Raw genomic sequence first — 21,587 nt, forward strand, 5'->3', positions numbered from 1 at the left:
AAGGGTTGAACATTTCTCTATGTTCAGAGAAACATTGGAAATACGTCGGATTGATAATGGAAATATGTTGAATACACGCGTGAAGCGTACAAAAGGGAAGCAACATCGAATATCTCGGTGTCCGACGGATTTGGAGCCGCGCGTAAAGGCAGATCAATGTTTCCGCGTGAAATGTCGAAAACCGCCTATCGAAATGACTCTCGATATTGTTGCAATGATTTCATAAGCCGACGGTAAATCATGAAAACTCGATTGATTTCTGTACTTGTGCACGCTCTTTCACGCGCCCTTCCACGCGTACAAACGGCGGCCGCTTCAAAGAACATAATTCAGGGGATTATATCGCGTGCGAAACGGGGCAAATATTGGCTACGTCGAAATTGGTTCGCCAAAAGCAAATTTCAAAATGCAGCCAGAAAATAAATAACACTGCGGCGGGAATAATAAACATAGCCGTGTCGACGGTAAATTATTCCATTTTTCCAAGCTTGATTACGCCCCGTATAAATTTATCCCTCGTTCGTCGTCACGCGACGCGCAAAGTTTCCCCTCTTCGAATTGCGATCGCAAAATCGATCATGCAATTTTTTCTTCGATTAGCGTATGCTATTTCAAAATTTTTTACTAATCTTATGATTTTTTTATTTTAGGGAAGATCCAGTCATATTTGAAACAGAAGAAAATCATTTCCTTCATCGATGATAATAAGCGTTTACTATAAACCATGTAATTCAACTCTTGTACCTATCCATGGATACTTTGTGGTCAGGCTGATGTTTACACCGGTAGTCATATGGTGTTTAGCGATCGAGATACCATTGAAGGCGAGTTTACAACGACGCTCACCTACGCGCATTCCAGCGTCGTTTTCGTTCATCACGGTTAATCACGCGGCAGTTACGGCGAGTGTTAATTATCATTCGGCTCGCTTCGTAGATCGTTAGCTCCTTTCATTCTCGTAGGAACATCTCGACGAAGAGGGTCAGCGGATGCCTATAGACGATCTGTCTCGATCAAAATGTGCAAGCTGTATCGTTGTCGACTGATTATATACGCTACTACCCTAACGATCACGCGATCGCCATTGTATCGTGGTAAAAAGTACAGGCCGTTTACCTTGCGAGTATCTACGAGACTATTGCAATGGAGGATAAATGGAATGCTGTTGTAAGATTATACGTATTTTTATATTGAGATCGTTTCAAAACAAGATTTTCTTGAAAGTTTACTGCACTAAAATTAATATATCGCAGGATGTTCGCCGAAAATCAATTGGCACCGAAATAAATGTATTATCCATTCGAGTTTCGCGAAACATAAGGAAGTTTAAACTCTCGTAGAAATTAAACGAGCCCGTGCAAAGTTTACCAATTACTCAGCTTCTTCGTTCTCCACTGCCGACGTGTGCTTAGAAGTCGTGGCACATTAACCCTTTGAGTTCGTTTCACCCGTATCTGCACCAGTTTTAAAAATTAGATTTCAAAGTATTATTTTATTTATTTGTCTGCTGTAGAAAAAGAAATACTAACCGTTCCATCGATGGTTAGCTGAAAATTATTTTATCGCGTTAACGGTGCGAAGTAAGTAATTCTCTCATGAATTAATTTTTTCAAGACTATATACGTATGTCGCTTTACTTTAAAATATATTACTGGTGCAAACTTCAAGAACGTACATGTCCTACCGCAGCGGGTTGGTTAAGGTAACACGTAAATCCACGTTCGTACTTTTCAAAGGGTTAAATTACTTAATTCTGCCGACTGCGCGAGATACGTACGTTTCACGTGAAAAAAAAAAGAAAAAGGTTACGTTCTCGTTCTTGGTTAGACCGAAAAACACAGTTTCAAAGCGACGAAGGGGTTGGTTCATGCTTTAACGATATCCTGGACGCTCGATTTGCAATCAGAGACGCGGAAGCACTTTTCCTCTCAATGAAAACACTTTCGTGGAAAATCTTGCGAATTCGCGGCCTCATTAACGAACATCGTTAAACGAGTTGGGAATTTTTCTACATTAACCTAATGCCTGACAATTTTCGATCGACTCTGTACGGTAAATACAAACGGAACCGCTGTCTATTTACCTGTGAATACGAAATGCAAATTTGTCCTCTTGCTTTTTATACTACTTTCTTTCCAAATAACTATTTGTATTTTAGTTTTGAATTTATAATATAAAAATTACACATCTATGTAAGATTTTTCAACCAGGATACGTCTCGTTAATGAATGAAACACGACGTAAAAACACGACCGGAAACATTTGTAATGCTAACAAGAACGGTATTTAATCGAAGCTCATACGTGTAACAATATAACGAATGGTTGTTAATTGAATTTCAATATCTTGAATTTCATTACCCAAATGTTTAATCAACACATTGGCTGTCACGGTCAGATAATCAAGAAATACATCGTTAAAATCATACTAAATGGCGTGTCGTACTAATCGTGGCTATTTCTACTGTGATGGCCGACTGATACAGTGATAATTGCCGTACGTGGTAAGACACATTATGATCTAAGTAACGCGTCGACTGCCATAGTAGAAACGGACGTGTGTAATAACGATAAGACGTGATAAAACGATAATTGTTATAACACTCAATATGAAAATTTTGATCGTTCGATCATCCGGTCATCTTGTAACCAATTAGTTCAAATAATCACGGTCCTACCGTATTTTCTAAAGCATCAAAAAAGGGATCGTGCACGCAAGGGCAGGATTTCGGCTCGTGACTTTGTGGCGACTTCCCGTTCACGTTTGAACCGATGAAATCGTGCCTAATTCGTCACACGTCATTCAGTCCGACGCGCATGATATATTACCTTCCTCCTCTGACCATTAATTCGTTTAAATTGCTCGTTTCTTTTTTGTTTATTTTTTTGTTTGCCACGCGAAATCCTTCGTGGCCCGCGATTCATCGAGAAAGGTGAACAGAATTAGTAAATAATTTGTGACCGGTGAATCTTTCTGCGAGAAAGGCCGGTTGGTTGGTTGTCTCTTCACCCTCGAGCGCTTCAAGTACAACAAAGGGCTTTCCATGAAATCTCCGAGGTACGCGAAAGCTTTCTTTGTCGAGCACTCGAGAGCAACGAGGGGACATCTGTTATTTTCCGAGATTGTATCACTTTCAATGAGCGCGCGATGTTTCTTTTTTTCATCTTCTTCTTTTTCTCGTGCCCGGTCTTCTTTTTCGGCTTCGTGTAAAAATAATAAAGACGGACAGGTGTGTTCCGCTGTGTCTGCGCCATTGTTGGACCGACCGATCCCTAATTCGTGCGGCGAATCGTATAAATTATTCATAAAGGGGAAAATTTTGTTTTATTCCCGTTCGAAATAATACTCGTAGTTTCGAAAGTTTGAAAGTATAATGAGATGAAAATATCGCCGACGGAAAGCTCGATCAGCGCGAAACGTGGAAACGACGGGACGCGCGGGAAACTATCCGAAAATTGACTTATCTACACCCTTTTCCTTCAAATATAGATAGATTGCACAATGGAAAATTTACTTGTATCATCGATAAATATTCACGCGAACGGTAACTCAAATTCTGTTGATTTTTTATCACCCTTTGACTTTTTAATCAGCATCCAACCATCAATTCTACTTTATTTCTTATAAGTTAATTATTTTAATTGGTAAACTAAAACAACTATTTCCTCATGAAGTGTAAGCAAGAAAAATAGTAGTATACGATGAAAAATGTAACAGTAACTTGATTGTGATCTGAAGTTTATAATCTAGTTTCGTCCTCAACGAATTACCCGTAAATAACCCTCGTTTCCTCTGCGGTGCATAAAGTAATTGGCATTCTCGACAGATTTTCGTCGGTAAATAACAAAGCGTTGTAGCAGCGTTATTTAATCACGTCCCTCCACGAAATAAATCCGATGCAATTCACTTTCAGTTGACAGCTTTTACTCCTGATCACAATAAGCCACTGTAGTTTTAACAGCACTATTGTGGCGAGCGCAATTTGCGTCTATTTTCGTTTATCGCCATTTTCCCCGACCATCAGTCGACAAATTTACGGAAAAAATTGTTTCGTCGATTAAAAAAGAATAAAACAGTTTGTTACACTAAATTACAAAATTACATTCATTGATAGAATCGATATAAAATTTTTATTCCGAAGCAATTCTTTCAAATTTTGAGTAAATTATATTGTAGTTAAAACTGAAAGTATTTTAAATTGCACTTTTGTAACACTTAACGATGCGTCGGTAACCGTAAGCAACAAATTTTAAAATGTTAATTATACAAATTTTTTATAATTTTGTGTGATAGACCGATAAGAGAAAGTTGTAGCATACGATGGATGCACAATTTTATGCCACAATATTTGTTCAAGTAGGAAACCTTACAACGGAACTACAACCCCGCCGGGATCAGACACGCGGCAGACTTTAAATCCTATTTTTCGCGGTAACTTTCATTTGCCGTGAATACTCCAAATCTCGAAGCATTATAGCTCTCTATTTTTAATTAGATCGCATCTTTAATTAAGCAAAGAAGGGGTATTTTTCGGATAAACTTTGAAATAACACAAGGAAAAGCAAAATGAACATGGTATAATCAGAATTTTACATAATTAAGCATTGAAATTCAATGTGTCGACCAGTTCTTGAACATTTTTCGTAAGCCTTAAATCTTGCGTGCCACTCAACATGTCGAAAACACAATTGTAAGATATGAATCCCAACAAGATTTTTCCAAGAACCACCAGCATCAACTCTCTATCTTCTACAAAATTATTTTCCAAACGTGCTGATCGAATCTCATCGTCTACAAAGTTTCTCCTCACGATTGACACTTGAATTAACAAAAAGTAATAAACATACCGTGTCGAGAATGGCCGTGGTCAGGCCGGATCCGGTCACCAGCTAAAAGCACAATCCGCAGCTACGTGTCTCCGCGGCTTGTTCACAGCACTTTTCAAACGAAGCTCGACCTCGTGTTACGCCACGACTCCGAAACTAGACGGATCTTCGTGTTGGTGAACGCTCTCACTAATCACTGAGAATGCACAGTGGGTTTAAAACGAAAGTGGCGCGTGTTGGTTAACGGAATCCAGCACAGGTAGCGTCGGCAGATAGATCTCTAATACGGAAGATCTTGGTCCTCACAACAACCACGAAGAAGACCACGATTTTATTCGTTCACAATTTATCTTTTAGACCCGTGGTCGGCGATGTAACAACGACGTCGGTGAGAATAAATACGCGTTCCTCCTACCATCGACGATACGTGCACGATTTTTCGTTCAGGATGTCCGGCGTGCACGATGTTGCTTATAATTTATTCGTACACGTTGCGTGGTCGCGGGCCAAGCTGACCAAGGGATAAACGGGAGAGGTGAATTTGAACGTGATCGTCGGTGAAGAGGAAAGAAACACGTGCAACTCGAAAACAGGGGTGCAGTGACGCGTCACTGCTGCGGTGCGCGGCGCCCGATTGACCACCAGAGTCTGCCTTCCTTCATGCGAAGATCCCTGCCGCACGATTTCGGCACCCCCACCCCTAGCTGTTACACTCTCTCTGCTATACGATCTCTCCCTCTATCCGCTTTCTTTCTCGTCCCTTCTTCGTCTCTCCCTCTCTTTTAGTCAGCTCGGGGATAGCCGGCTGTCGAGGTTGCCTTGCCTCCGGGCAAAGTCGCCGAAGCTGAGGTGGCTCGAGTACGGCGAGCGTCCCGTTTCGCGTAGCGCCTATATCTGGGTGGAGCCAACGGCACCCCGACGGGGACGCCTCGCTTTGCTGTTTCACCGAACCTGGCCAAAGGTGGGGATGAAATCCCAACTAACAGTACAGTAGAGAGAAGAGCGTCGTGCTTTTCAGAGCCGGCGTTTCGTGGCGACGAGCGAGCGACGAGCGAGGACGGTGAAAATGGGCGGCGCTTGTGGAAGGCGGCACCCTTTGTCGTTGGACCGCTCTGTAGGACGCCATTGTCTTGGCGGCGCGGCAGCACGCGACGTGCGCGACGCACGCCGACGCCCGGCGTCGCGACGCCACTCTCGCACGCAACGCCGTCGCGGCCGTCGTCATCCGACTGCCTCTTTTCTCTCTGCCTTCGGCTGCCCGCTCGAACTTCTGCGCCAAGAGGTAAGTCGACGATCTTGTACGTATGCGTGTCTCGCTATATGTGCGTCGCGCGTGTCTGCGTGTGTGTAAGAGTGTGCATGCTCCAGCAAAGAGTGTACGTATGCGTGTAAGAGATTCTTGCATGGAACGTGTGTCGTATTTCGCCTCTTTATCGCACTACCTTTTTCTACCCTTCTTTCTCACCCTGTCCTTTTTCTGCCGTGCTTCCACTTCCCTCCCTGTCCCGCCTCAAACCACCCCCAATTGTTTTCTACACATTTTCTTTCCTCCTCTTCGCTGCTGTACACAAGGACGCCTGGTTTAGGATTCGAGCAACTATGATTAGGAAAGATTGATGAGTGAAAAATATTCGTCGTCGAATCATGCCTCGTGTTTGACAGCTTCGTGCAATGAAGTATATGTGCAACGATTTCGATCAATGGTTTACGATTCTATTTTTATATCGCATCGGTTGATTGCAGTTATTAGAATTTAGCGTAAACACTTTGCTGTCATGGAGGATAAGAAATTAGAACACTAGTAAAACAGTTGTTCAAACTTCTTTGCCGACGATGTTTTGCTTCGTTACACGAAACAGGTGGCTCCAATTATGTTCCAATTACTTGTGCATTTAATTCCCGTTTGAAGCTGTTGCCAAAGCGCTAATTCAGTAGCGCGCGGAGGCCAGAAAACAAGGGGAAAAAAGTAGCATTTCACCAACGTCGGTCGCGAAACACTGATACGCGAGTATAATAATGGATTGCGACAAACTGTCACGTACGTATTTCGGCTATAAATTTCCCGCGATTGTTCCTTTTCATTCGGTGATGCTCGCGGCGGGAAAAAAAATTCACACCACGGTCGTTAATTATTTTTCAGTGTGAAATGCAACGAACGTGGTCCGATTTTTCCTACCGATCGTTGCTTCTTTCATTCGAGCTTTATACAGCGACACCATTTAATATCAATTACCGTTTATAATGAACAAGCTTTTTTCCTTCCCTTTCGCCTGTTGATCGTATTGAATATTCATAATTGTTTTCCTACCGACGGCCTCGCATTTCGTCCATCAGCTGAAAAATTAGAATGTTCTAATTCATTATTTTGTAATTAAAAAAAAGAAAGGAGAAAACCTTGATAACATCGAGTAAAAAATGAAAAGGGTGTATTGTACGATTTCCAGACAAACGGCAGAGCAGTATATTCGTGAGAAGCAGTTACCACTTCGTTGGTATTTACACCCCTTTTACTCCCTTACAGAGTCGCGCGGCGTCGCGACGCGACGTCCCGTTCTTTTTTTCCTTAAACGGCGTAGTTTAGTTAAAAAGGCAGCAACCTGTGCACGGCTGGTTTCGCCACACGTGAATGGTCACACGACACCCGAACTTCCCGAGGGAAGAACATCGAAGATTCACCGCCAAGGATGGCCGATCTCGCTACCGACGCCGCTAAATACGTGTACTCGACCGAGTGTGCAATTAATCAACGATCCGTGGGTAATTGGTGGCGGTGTACGAGAATCGATCAGGTCGGAGCATCGACATGTGCTACGGGCCATTCAACGAAAGTTCCGTCACACCGAGACATCCGGTAAAAAGCGTATTTTCAGAGGTTTCTGGAGGAAAATAATACCAAGTTTCGAGTAAATCGAAACGCAAGGTGATAAAAATGTATCCATAAAATTAACCCTAAACAATAGACCCTTCTGCAAAGAAAATAAAAAAAAAAATAAATAAAGTATTAAAAAATGAAAGATTTCACTTTGCTTCGCACAATTTTTCTAGCGTGCTAAATGATATTTCTCATAAATCTTTGACATGAATTTATGAGGACGGGAAGATTTTCAAAGGAGCAGAATGTTCCATGTCGAGTTCGTTTTAGAGGGAGCTTTTAAGGAGGAAAAACGAGGGAAAGAAGGAAAGGTGAAAGAGATAGTCGGACGATTACTAGAAAACCAAATTATAGTATAACGGGTTGGTGAGTACCGGATAGATGTACCTGTATAATTATGTACCGACGTTTGAGTGACATTTTTCATTTATTTCGGTCGTTGACCACGTAACTGAACACCCGCTCTTTTTTGCTAACAATAATGACCGTAGGAAAATTCTAATCTTGTGACAATATAAAATGAATCTTGTTTTTGCTTTCCGCCTTATAGAAGTAATTTATTTACGAGCATTCTTATATTGGAGCCACTCAATCGTGCGAACAAAATATCTTCCTTTAACAAAATATATTTTTCAACCAAAGTGTTTACCATCCGATTCAAAGAATTTTTGTCAATGAATTTGAAGAATTTAGAGTACAAAGTTAGGGTTTCTGGTCTTGAGAATTTTAAATAGATATTTTCCATAGTTATTTGGTTTGAAAAGGGATCCTTTTAGAAAATTATATGTTGACCTATTTTAAGAATTTTTTTAAGCTTTTAAATTGCTGCCTCATTCCTGTATTAATTATTCCATTACATTATATTTGAGAGGTCGATCACCGGTGACTCCATAGCGTTAACTTATACAGGGTTTCGTTCGAAACACGGTAACGAATCGGTAGAATTGAATAGCTTCCGTGAAACGAGTAGCAGTCATATCGTTGTCAGAATTTCGGAGTGATCCTTTCGTCACGCCCCTCGTGTACCTTTCAGCTTATCCACCGCGTACAATTGGATTTATCAAGTTGAAGTCGAAACCGACGAGTGGCATGTGTTCGATGCACGACCATTCGAACGTCGACTGATCCTCGCGAATCACAAATGTCGAACATCGATTTTGTTCAACGATTTCCTCGTAAAACTGCCATGTGTCATCCGGCTCTATTGGCAGTTCAGGAAATCATTTCAACTCCAATACGATTAATTTCCACAATTTCTCTTTTAATTTCGAACGAATTTCACGTTCATCGTATCGTTGCATTGTTATAATGCAAATTAAAAAAAGAAGTCTGCCCGTGCATTTAGAAAACAATTGTTTAAATCAACCCAACCACCGTGTACATTGATAATTTCCAGCGTTCCAGAGAGAACGGGACAATTCAGCCACGACGAGTCGTATTCTAATAATTAGGGGGAACAAGCCTGCAGGATTCGAAAAGATATATATTTTTTTTTTTCCCCCGTGGATCTGTTGCACGGTCGCGTAATCGCGAATAAAACGATGCCGCGTATCAGCGTTTCCGACTAGACGAATTTCATATTCACCGGTATTATTTGAACGATTAACGCGAATGGAAGAGACGAGGGCCGCCCGTGGCCGGCTTGTATTGTTGGCAACATTTTCAACCGAAGCATTTACAATTCCCTCTTTATTGCCTTTCGGCTTATCCGGATTGCTCGCGAGCCGCGTTTCATTCTAATAATAACCATTAAGTTAACGAACTGCGACACGGCTGTTTGAACGCCGCTGGACACGGAGATTAACGTACCGTTAATAAGATTATCCGCGTAAACAATAGATTGTCCATTTCCAGGCTCCGACCATCCGATTCCCGGATATAATACCGAGGCCAGCTGAATCGCGTTTATTGAAAAACTCGATACAGAGGAGCTTGAAAATTTGTTACATAATCTTCAAAAATCTTTGATACCTATATTATTTTTTTTTTTTTTATTGCACGAAATCATTTGCGCTGAATAGAAATTATGATAAAATTGATGTGAAAAAAAAAGATGGATCTAGGATCGTGGAGTTTGGCGCCAACCACAAAGAAACTGCAAAGTGAGCCGGCCTGACGTAGGGAAAAAATGTATCGAGTTACCGAAAGGCGTGTTTCCAGAAGAGAATCGATGGCAACGTAGAGAACTACGACATCGGGATGGGAAGGATTCACGGTAAGTTAGGTGAATCGGGGGATGAAGATGAAGCACGGGACTGACGCGGCGGCATCGAAAACGGCAAGTGCAGTTTGCGGCAACCAAGGCTCCCGACATCTCGGTGTAATCAGACACCGATGCTAGGGAGTGCTGTAAATGTAATTGAAAACATCCGTCATGCTTCTGATCCGTGCCGCACCCTCAGCATTTCCTCTTTCTTTCTTTCGCCGCCCCGAATAACGCTCTTCCCCCTCTGTTCCGTAATTAAAACTCATTTCCCCGTGATTTCTGCTCCTCCCGTTCCCGTTTTTACCTGTTCGCTCGCCCCTCGTTTTTCAATGCTCTTTTCACGATTGTGTTATCGTTCGTGTAGCCGGGAACTCGTTATATTTTCTACGCTTCTCTTTTTTATTTTATTTTAATTGATATTGCTACAGAGAAAGATGTGCCGTTGAAAGGATTGAAGATTTTGTTACGGTTAAAGGATTTGAAATGTGAAGAATACAATGTACAGTAAAAACTGTATAGATATGAATGGTAACGAGTTAGAGCGTTGAAGAAATGATAAACTGTGAATAATTAAGAAAAGAAAGAGGAATGTAACTTCGTTTTATTTGATCCTGTTCCTTTATTTTTCATATATTGCAGACAAGGACGAGTGACTATAATTACCTCTAATAGTAAGAGGGTTAAGAATTTTCCAATCAATCAAGAGTTGCCACAGAAATTTGTATATTCCTATATTGAAGAAACATACTTGAACGAAACAATAACGATCAAACATCCCTTATCTCCTGTAGCGATTGCAAGCGACACAATGCACCGCCCACGCGAGTATCTGTTAAATCGTGAAACTTTTCAGAAAAGCACGTAGACCGTGCGGCCCGAATGGAGCGCGATAATGCGTTTCCAAGTAGCCGAAAGTAGGTGTAAATACAAGCGGACGATTTTTTCCCCTCTCCAGCAACGAGCAACATCCGATGAAAGGAGCCGACGAAGGCGGCCCCTTTTATTGCGAATATTTTCAATGGAAACTTTTTTTCTCACAATCCTCGCTCTGTACTGTGCGCACACGTGAACGATGCGATGCGGTGAAAAAAAGGGAAAAAAAGAAAGAAAGAAAGAAAGGAGAGAGAGTAGATCTCAAAAGGTACGCAGAGTACCGCCTCTGATGAATGCCGCAACCAGTGGCCACCATGTTTTCCCTTCACTGGTCCGCCCTACTCCGAAACATCCCCCTTCGCATCCCTCGGCCCGATTTTCCAACCCCTTGTCAAACCGCGATTGAACCCTTGTACATGTTGGTATGCGCATCAGAGGAGGAATACATTTTGCAAGCAAGCCGTACACGATATCGATAATAATTACGATGCTGTATCATTTGTCGATACTAACCCGCAATACACGCTTGCTAATAGCGCACTCGTTTAATCGAATTCCTTTCGTTTATCGATTTTTACTAATGCGATACAAAAAGAAAATGTTCAATAAATGATTATAAATATGTATATTAATCCCTTCCCCTTAATAAAATTCAATAACAGCAAAAAAATCGTTCGATCAACGCCCCCTGTACTCGACGCAAGTAAAAAAGAGATAGAAAAGCAGAATAAGAGGAGATTGTAAAAAGAAGAGAAGATCTCGCGTCAAAAGGACGTTGCAACAAAAAAGTAGCGGCGTTCTCCTCGTGATCAGCTCAACGTGCGTGCGCCGCTCGAGGAGGAAGCCGCGAGGAACCGGTAGAAAAAGAAAACGAGCGATAAACAAACTGGCGTGCATCGCGGCACTTTAATCTTTCTTTCGAGGCATTGGCCGCCTTTCGCGGCGTTCAATGAAAAGAAGCAACTGGATGGGGGTGCTCTTTCACCCCTCTTAGCCCGGTCCCTCCGCTCATTATGGCAACATGCGGTAAGTATCCTGGTGTTTAAGTCTCGCCGTACCCTTCGAGCCAGGGGTGCCCGCAATAGGGTAGGTATTAGTTATATGTATATTCGTCTACCGGCGTACTATAAAAAGTGGTAGTCCAGGAGAGGCCGGAGGGACAAGGACAGGATGGAAGAACATCCCTTAGTTCGTGGCGGCTCGTTGTACGGCTCGACGCATCCGAATGCTCTCACTCCCCTGATCCCGTGGATTCCAGCTGGTTTCTTACCCCCCGTCCGCCCTCTCGAAAATTAGGTAGCCTGAATCCGATGCACACAGCTGCGATCCGTAACAGCATCATCCAACGAAGATGCTACCGCTGGATATCCCTGGCATCGCGGTTCTTTCACTTTGATATAACATAAATTCAAAGTGAAATGCAGATCTCGTGTGATGATAGTCAAATCAAAAGGGTTAATATTAATATTGGGCTGAATATTCCACCCCAAAATCGAAAGAATTTCGAAAAGTGTTTCAGCCAACGTAACTCTGGCGCATGATCGTTTCGAAAAGCGTCCGGTGTTCGTTTCAAAGTACTCATTGTCAGAAGAGTCTAAGTAAAAGGAAGGAAACAGCCCCATTCTCGACAAATTTCAGCCATTGTCGCGTCCGGCGGGGAACCAAACCAGGTCGTTACCTGGCATCACCCAAACTTGGTCGTCCAGGTAGCGAGGAAAAAAAAGCTGGTGTCCGTACCGCCCAGAGATAATCCGAGTAGCGACGGTGGTGGGACTTACTTACCCCCTCCATCTATGCAACGGCTAGGACCAACCCCTATAAGAGGCAACGATACCGCGCGGTTGAAAAGCCGCTACGAATAACGTGCTTACGCGCGATCATCCGACCGCGATCCTCAATGCCCGTGACAGATCAAGCTGCGCGTTCTGTGAATCGAACTTAAGCCAGCCGCGTTAAACGGCGCGGCGAGAAGATCCAACGTGCTGCTAAAGTCCTCGTGGATGAGCCGTGGACGAGCAGGCCAACCTTCTCTTTTTCCACGGGCCGACAATGCGGTGTAGATTACTTTTCAGAATGAGCGGCCTGACGTAAACCTGGGCTATTCCTCCCCTACTGGCGAACAATCGTTCTGTTTGCCGACACAATTTCCACGGATTAAAGACGTGAAAGCATCCAGGGTTAACCCTTAGAGTGCTAAACAACCGTTGATGTGCTCTGCGGTCTTATTATATTCCCTAAGAGTGATAGAAAATCAATTCTTTTGATGCGTCTAGAAAATTCAATCTTCTTTTACTGAAAATTTGTCATAGTTTCTCCTCTTATAATATGACTCTCACGGTTCGAGTTAGTAAAAGAATCTTTTGAATCTTCGAAAAGTCGAAGGGACGTGGTCGAGTGTGATCGAGTCAAAGGTGTATTCGATACGTTGTCGACGGGGTAACGTTGGCCAGCGAGCTCCATTCGATATCGGGGTCCTGATGAAGGCTTCTCGGATGTCGTGTCAGAATGGAGTAGAGAAAAACAGAGAGAGAATAAAATAGAAAGGGAGATGGAGCGAAGAGGCCGCATTCCTAGACGGCTTACCGGTCGGTTATCGCAGCGGCCATCGCTCGTCTTCTCATATCCGAAAGGTGGCGGATTTGTTTCTTCTTCTTATCCGAACCCTTAAGCAGAGGCTTTCGCGGGGGGGTGGCGGAGCGCCGGTACAAAGGCACCCTAGGGACACCAACAACGGTATCATCTTCGAGCAACGGTAAGCTACCGAATTTTCGAATCGTTCGAACGCGTCGCTTCGAATTTTTTCCGCACGCGTGCGTTCACCTTGCAGATACGAAATCTTCATTTCTCACGATCTTAACAGCTTTCCTTTTTTAATTGAAGAGCATCCACTTGCGTTCGAAGATCGATGGCCATTAACCGCGATTCCGCATAAGGTACTTCTGTTAGGTAAACGTTCGATAAGAGAAAAGTCAATTCGCAGATATTTATGAAGCAGCGATTACAACGAATAATAGCAAGGCGAATCAACGAACGCTCCCCCAACCAATGTTCCCCTATGCCATTGTAGGGAACCATCGATGCATGGAGTATTATCATACAAATATAATCCCTATACGCCCTTCTGCGAAATAATATTTGTCCTGATCGTCGTACGACCAATTATCTTAACTTGCGCGATATGTCAACCCCCATATACTTTACATATACTCACATGCACGTACTGTGCGCATACACGATATATGTACACTTTTCAAGATCAAGAAAACAGTGATTTTCTTTCCAAAAATATTGACCGACATTCGGATATATATATTATGGAAAAGGTGAATGCGATCGAAGGGTGCAAACGAAAATGTACGAGGTGCTATAAAACGCAACTCTGAAACGGACGGAATCAGAGAGAACGATCATTCGAAGGGTAGAACGTATAGGCAGCACAGTGGTCCATTCTTCGTTTTCTAACTCCTGATAAACGATTTGCCTCTGATTGGTCATCTGCGTGTGATCGACCACAGAACGTCGAATCGACCAACGGTACGTGTTCTCCGTTTCTCTTGCCACGAGGCTACCAGCAAACGGACCGTGAAAATCTTCTAAATCAATTTCTGCGACGGTGTTTATCGAGTCGTGTCCCTCAATCTCGTTGGATTTAGGATGAAAACGAATGTCCTTCGTTGGTAGGATCGATAGGCCCTCCTTCGTGGATATCGAGCCCCTGTATTTGTCTCGATAGGGGAAAAAGGAGCATCGTTTCTGTAATTTTCCTGATGGTCTCCCCGTTATCGCTCTTTGTAACAAAAGATTTAAGAAACATTTTCAACTGTCTCTAGTACCCGAATCTCCGTCACGTTTCCAACAGCTGACATAATATTCTCCCGATGAAAAATAAAACAACATCCCGGTACACAATATGCCAACAACAAGACATCCGCTAATAGTCTCATTATTAATTCCACACGCGGCCACATCCCCGATCGCCTCGTCGTTTGCCAGCAAGACGTCCAGCCAAGAGATTTAATTAAGAATTTTTCAAACTAGACGTCCGGCCGCCTTTCGCGGCCCGACTGATATATCTGGAATCAACGTCGTTGCCAGAAACGAAAGGACGGAAAGGGACAAGGAGGGCGAGACGAGGATGAAAAGAAATCAGGACGAAGGTTCACGTTTCGGTCCGGTAGCACGAACGAGCAGCTCGGCTCTCTCGGCACTGGCAAAGCATTCCTTACGTCAGGACTTCGCTGAACGTTGATCCTCCGTAAGGAAGAGCATCGAGAAAGGTCAGCGGGATACTTCGACGAGGGGCTACTGGTTTCTCCTGCGAGTAGACCTCCTATCCGTTCCCTACGTTCCTTCGTCAAACCCCGGAGCGTGCCCGGACCGGGCATCGTCACAGCGTGAGCCTTGCGTTTCTCTGCCTCCGTCGAGGAACCTCTCGACGTCCGTACGAATTTCAGCGGCGTTTCGTCGGCTCACAACCAGTTGTCCCGTATGTAAATCGAAAGAGGTGATCAAAAGAAGGAGGGAGGTGAAAAAAAAGAGCGAAGAGAACGCGGACCCTTATTATCTTAGAGGCGCGTAAGAGGACGGTTCGGGCCGGTAGGCCCTCTTTGAAATTTAAATCGTCCGGCACTCGGAAATGTTTCAGCTTCGGGATCGTGCGAACGACACCGAGCACCGTTTCGTAGAGAACTTGTCATCTTGGATCATTTGGTCCCCGGTCTGACGTCGAACGGAGTTCACTTATCTCTATCGGTTCCAAATATTCTTATGCAATGACAGGATTGTGAAGATATTCGATTGGAAAGAACGATCGTTACACGACCTATTACCTAGCATGATTTCCAAAGGGCAGGAAAATAAGGCAGCCCACTTTTCATCGTTGATAGGACGGAATAATCTTTAGGATGGTTGATGTACAGTGTGAACCAGGCATAAAAGGCACTGGCACGCAGGGATCGTAAGGGAGCAGCTTCTCTCCGCTCTGTACAGCCGCGTCCGTAGAATATGACAACGAGATCGGTCAGACCGGTGACAGGGGTGCGTTCGGCTGTTCTGGTGTGTGCGTTGTAACGTGCGCGACGAGGTAACAGGAGGCGAGGGGCGGCGGAAGGACGTGGGCAAAAGACGCGAAGACGAGTCAGCCCCGTGTGAAAGAAAGAGAAACGGACGGATGGACAGCCGGACCACCCCGTTTGCTAGTGATCATGTCTCGATCACGTAAACTAGCCGCCCCCTCATCCATCATGCCTTCGTCGTACATTGTCATGTGTGACCAGAACCATTTCCTTTTTCTTCCTCTTCTTCGTCCACCAAGACGTCAGTCGCCTCGTTCTCTTCTCCTCCTCTCCGCGTCGCAAATTGGCAGTGAAAAACAAAACGGCACTCGAACGACGTAAACGTAGCGATCAGGGGTGGCCAAGCTCTCAAGATTCATAATTAGAGTCAGTATCTTGTATTACTTTTCGTACGCCTCCTTTTTTCGCCACGTACAACTTGTTCTTCCTGATTAGATGACATCTTCGTGGCTCGCCAGTCATCCATCGTACAATTCGAACGTGATAAATAAATAAAACACTTTAATCGTGTAATTTCAATTAAGACCCACGATTGAAAACAATAAACGAAGAATATTGTTGATAGGTATGAGCTAATGACAGATTCCACTCAAGACGAATAATTCGTTACTACGCCTTATAATCATACACCGTGTTCCCTTGTACTCTGTTTTTATCCTTCGAACCATATCGTCTGACCACCCCGCGCTGGACAGTGGATTGCTAATTGCTGATTGATCGTTTCTGAATAAACGCAATTAATCGAACGAGAACCTTGCCCTGTTAATTACATAGTAATATCGAAATAACAGTGATAGATGAATTACAAAAAAGATTTTGTAACAAATGTAATTTAAACGTTTTTTGTGACACCAACAAAAATGTGCTAAAATTAAGAAAAGTTCACAGTCTCGGCTTCTCGAGGCAAAGTACTGAAACGAAAATTATTCTTCAAAGGATAGATAATGTATTTCGATTTGGGCTGAGATTGTAGCGAGGAAGAATGAAGAAACATTGAGCCTTGAGTACCGATGCAGCGGTCGAAGGCACAAAAGGGTGAGAAACGAAGGGCAGAAAAGGAATAAAGGAGCTTCTGACTATGGCACGTGCGAGGGCTGCGAACCGCAAAAGAGGCGGCTTATATTATTATAACGTGGGCAGGTGGGCGAGGCACTCTATTGGCAGTGCTAACGAGGGATCGGTAATTATTACCCACGACTTAACTCCTAGCTGCTCCGTGCAAAGACCTTCATTGTAATCGCTCACCCTTCATCCTTTCTTCTTCTGGCCTGAATCTAGTTTGTGGGAATCCTATAACGTCGCTGTGGCTACCGAATTAATTCGAATTACCACAGGATTTTCGCTTATATCACATATTTTGACCGCTTCCTTTGTGCAATTTTACAACGGGTCAGAAGTAACGATGAAAGATTTATTGCGAGCCACAAGTAGACGTTAATTATCGCATTTGTTACTTAACAATTACTTTCATTAAAGGTCTCCCCTCTAAAGCGTTTATACCGTGGACATTTTATATTTCCAGTCGCAAATTTTTAATTTGCCGATAAAGAGAAAGGCTGAGAGAAAGGATAGACGGTACAGGTATTGCCTAAGTATACCTAAGTCGATGATTGATTAACAAGATTTCTCAATATTTCTCAAGCTTTTCCAAACCTTTTGACGTTTAGTACAGTAAATGAAGTGTGTTTTCCTTTTCGTCCAACGCGTTCAAGGCTCCCTCGCGTTCGTCGCATGCCAACGATCGTTCGAACAAACTCGACTAACACGTATCAGATGATTTTCACGTTTTGATGGAGTTGTTGACCCTTGTGTAAAGGTACCTGCGTGCCGCCACGATTACACACTTTCAGCGCTTACCCGTGAATGTACGTCTACCTGTCCGGTCAAGGTGGACGATCCATCATCGTGTCAACGGAGCGTTACCCTATACCACGAGGCATTTCTAACCTTACCCCGTATCTCTCTCGCACCGAACGTTTTTCGGAACGGATCGGATAAGAGTGAAGAATAAAAAAAAAGAAAGGCTACGATATCGTATCGACCGATAAGGAGAACAAAGAAAAAGGGTGAAGAGGATACAGGTAAGGAAAAAGGAGCGACTAAACGGCACGTACCCGGAGCATCCTTCAATTTTCGCTTTCCGCTCGATCCAAACGGATAATCGCTTGTTTGCTACCTCCTCGAGAAAGGATCTTCTTCCTCCTACTTCCTTCGTACATCTCCGAATTAACGTAAATCCTTTTTAAATAATAAACCCCTCGTTAAGTGTAATGAATCCATGGGAGAACGAGACCCGAGCTACAGGGTCTCTATTGTCGTTGGTAGAGTGGTCCGGTAAACGGTGGCAGTGGGACAGGATCGGACGGAAAATAGGCCATAGGCTTCTTCGACAATCGTTCCTGCCGCTTAGCCTCATTATTAGCCCTGGCTTGGATATTTGGATACCCTTAATCCCTTTTCTACGATTCCACTCTAATCTGGCTGACCGAAGGGTGACAAATAATATCAAGTTGCCTGCCACGACGCCACAGAAACCCTCCTCCGAATCTCTGGACCTGCTATCTGATTTTAAAGGACGCGCCGCGAAAGATGATCCTACCGCTGACGAAGGGCGTCCAGCAGGACCGATGGCCAGAATTTTCACCGAAATCACCGCATCAACAGCGAAGGCTAAGGGTGAAGGTAGAATTTCTCTATGAGAATCATCGTTTCTCAGTTCTTCGAATTACAATTGTCGTTCTTCAGATTGAAGTTATTAATTTCTCCAAAATATTCCAGGTGATTCGAAGCGACTAGCAGGCCATCGCTACGTGCCGGTACGGTGAACCGAGAGTCACTTGGACAAAGAACACGAGAAAGGATACAGGGCAAAGAAAGAGGAAGAAGGATCGAGAAAGAGGAGCAAACTGTAAGGCGGTGGCGGTCTTTAAAAGACGTCGGACTCTTTGATGTTCGCCGCACGTCATCCCGCGCGTTACCTCGTCGTGGCTCCTCTCTTCGCTCAAAGCACGCACCCTCCCTGTTGGTAAACGCGCGGATTCGTTCTTCGAAAAATCGCGAGGGAGAAGGGTGGAATTGCGTGCCTGCACCCCAAACTCGTGACTCTCTCGACTGCTCGACCGAATGCGTGCCGCGATAGAGCATCCCCTCGATCAAGCTGTGCCACCCTCCGTCGCTCTTTTTATCGGCATGCCGCTGATAGGTCTTAGACCTCCCGTCGTCGATACAGTTTGCAAACAGCACGAAAATACCGCTCGATTATTTTCTGCCATGGCTACGCGAATCGTTTCGCACCATTCGCGAGACTCCTTGAACAGACAAGAATCTAAGGGGGTGTGAATAAAGCCAGTTGGGTTGGTACATTAAACCTGAATATTGGAAAAAGGAACGCTTGATCTTGAATCTGTCTTGAAATGCTCATTACGTCTTTAATTATTTCTATCTTACTTTATCAGGTAAAACTCAACAAAGTGTAAGAAGAGCTAGTTGACAACGAAACAAGAGGAGTGTTTAATGATTTCTCTTCGCGTCAAGCGACTTTTCACTAGCGCATAACTTCTTTTAATAACTCATTACGATGCTAAGCAGTTTTCAAATCCGTCAAATTTCTTTTTTATTTTCATTCCTTTTAAATTCGAACATCGAGAAACGAAGTGTACGAAGACTTGTAAACTGGAAAGAGGCATTACCTCCTAGAAGTTGAGCTCAAAGTGTCCCGATAACTGTATCGATGGGACCAAGCGAGATTTCCGTGTGATGTAAGTTCCGCTAAACGGCTATCGCGTTGGCCGATCGATCGCGAACAGGACATCAATACTCATTAATGTTCGTCGTATCGACGTTCGAGGATCGTCCTGGACAAAGATTTCAGTGACTCGACCAGTAACCATAACGGATGACCGCATGGTGAACATGCAGGTCTATCGAGGATGACGATGCCAGCAGCACTGGTCACACGAATCAAGGTGCAACAGAGAGAGAAAGAGAAATGGCCAAAGAATGGCACGAAATGGTAAAAGGGAACAATACGAATACCTGTGCTACTATAGGCTACTCAGCAAATTGATGTATAGATAATTTCTACAAATTTCCTTCTGCATCTTTAGAAATTTCATAGATTCGTATTATAGGTACCATTTTAGGGAAAATTTCCTGAGTTATTTTTCTCCGAAAAATTTCAAGGGGATAGGAAAATATTCTTAGAAATTTAAATTAATTTTAACGTCAAATATTTTGCAGATGTACTAATTTTATTTATTTATTAAACGTGGTACAGATAAATACAATAATTGAAAGGTAGCTTCTAAGGAATCTTAAAAGAGGCTGGGCGTGTGCTTCTTCAGCGTTTCGAAAAATGAAGTGCTCATCGATACTCCCTTGACAAATGTGTTCATTGTCCGACGACAGGGTGCTTCCACCTTTACAATTATCGTTGACCGTCTGTTGGCATAAAACGAAGCTAGCCAGGACACTTTTCACCCTTCGGTCGTTCGTCGAACGATCAATGAATGCGATCCTTTAACGCTGGAGTTTTCTCCCTCGAGGATCGTTCTACCTATGGACTCGTCAGCGGTCGAAATTTTTCTCAATGAGCTCGAACGACGATGAATGTATCCTCCCATCGTATCCATGAACGAGTACACCTGTAGCCGTCTCTATTCCCCGAAATAATTCGAGTCCGTAATAATAAGCCCCGACCCGGAACGAACAAGCACGACGGCCCATTGACTCCGTTTTTCCTACGGTTGAATAGAACGAGACGAATTGTGCAGTCCACGATGAATTGATGCCACGTAGAGTTCTCGAGGATGTATACCATGAATGAAGACGACGATGTTGCTGTACTCCCAAGGAAATAATGTTGTTCCACGACCTTACCGTTCTCCATAAATTATCTGCTCCGTTCTGTTACCACTATTTTACCTGGGTATTCCTTCACTTGCTTGTTTACTCACAGCTGCAGTGAGCCAGGCTCGTACGGAACCTCTAAATACCGGAAGATCATTGTGGTTTGTGAAAATAATGTTCTTTTGCCGTCTAAATGATTATTTAGATTCTTTGTTTATCGGCTGCTTAAAGGAACGCCGGTTACCGTAACGAGAAAAGTCACAACGTTTAACTCCCCACGAACAAAACAGCCTCCCTATCCCAATATCGATAACTACCCAATTGTGCGGACCTCCGGAGGTTCGTTTCTGATGTAATCAGGGAATACGCAAGGGGGGTGCTGCTAATTGTAATCGTATAACAGGCCGGCAGACGAAGGGTGACGAGCATCGCGAAGAATTGATTCTGGTTACGTTAATATAATCAGATATTCGGTAACCATCGAACCCCCGGCTCTTATGAAATATGTATCGTTTTATTTATTTATGCAGCCAAGTTACTTGCATTGGTAAACTAAACTCTGCTAAAGAATCCAGTAGCAGGACCTAAAGGAAACTCTCTTTCTCCTTCTCATTTCTCAACAACGCCCAACTACCGTTCCTTTTTCTTTCTATCTTTGACCGATCATTAAATGATTACGTCACACGTAATTTCCTATCCATTCTCTTTAATAAAGCTCCCGACTTCGCTACCATATAAACAGATCATTCTACTGTATAACGCGAGAGGGATCACTCGCGGCTTGGAATAGAAGAGGATCGCTGGTATACAGTGGCTAAAGAGTAGCGGCGATTCTGTTTAACATCAAAGACAAGAGAGTAGCATCATCAGAGAGAGGATTCTGGTGT

This window comes from Osmia bicornis, chromosome 4, assembly GCF_907164935.1.
Source record: "Osmia bicornis bicornis chromosome 4, iOsmBic2.1, whole genome shotgun sequence".
In the NCBI taxonomy this organism is placed as follows: Eukaryota; Metazoa; Arthropoda; class Insecta; order Hymenoptera; family Megachilidae; genus Osmia; species Osmia bicornis.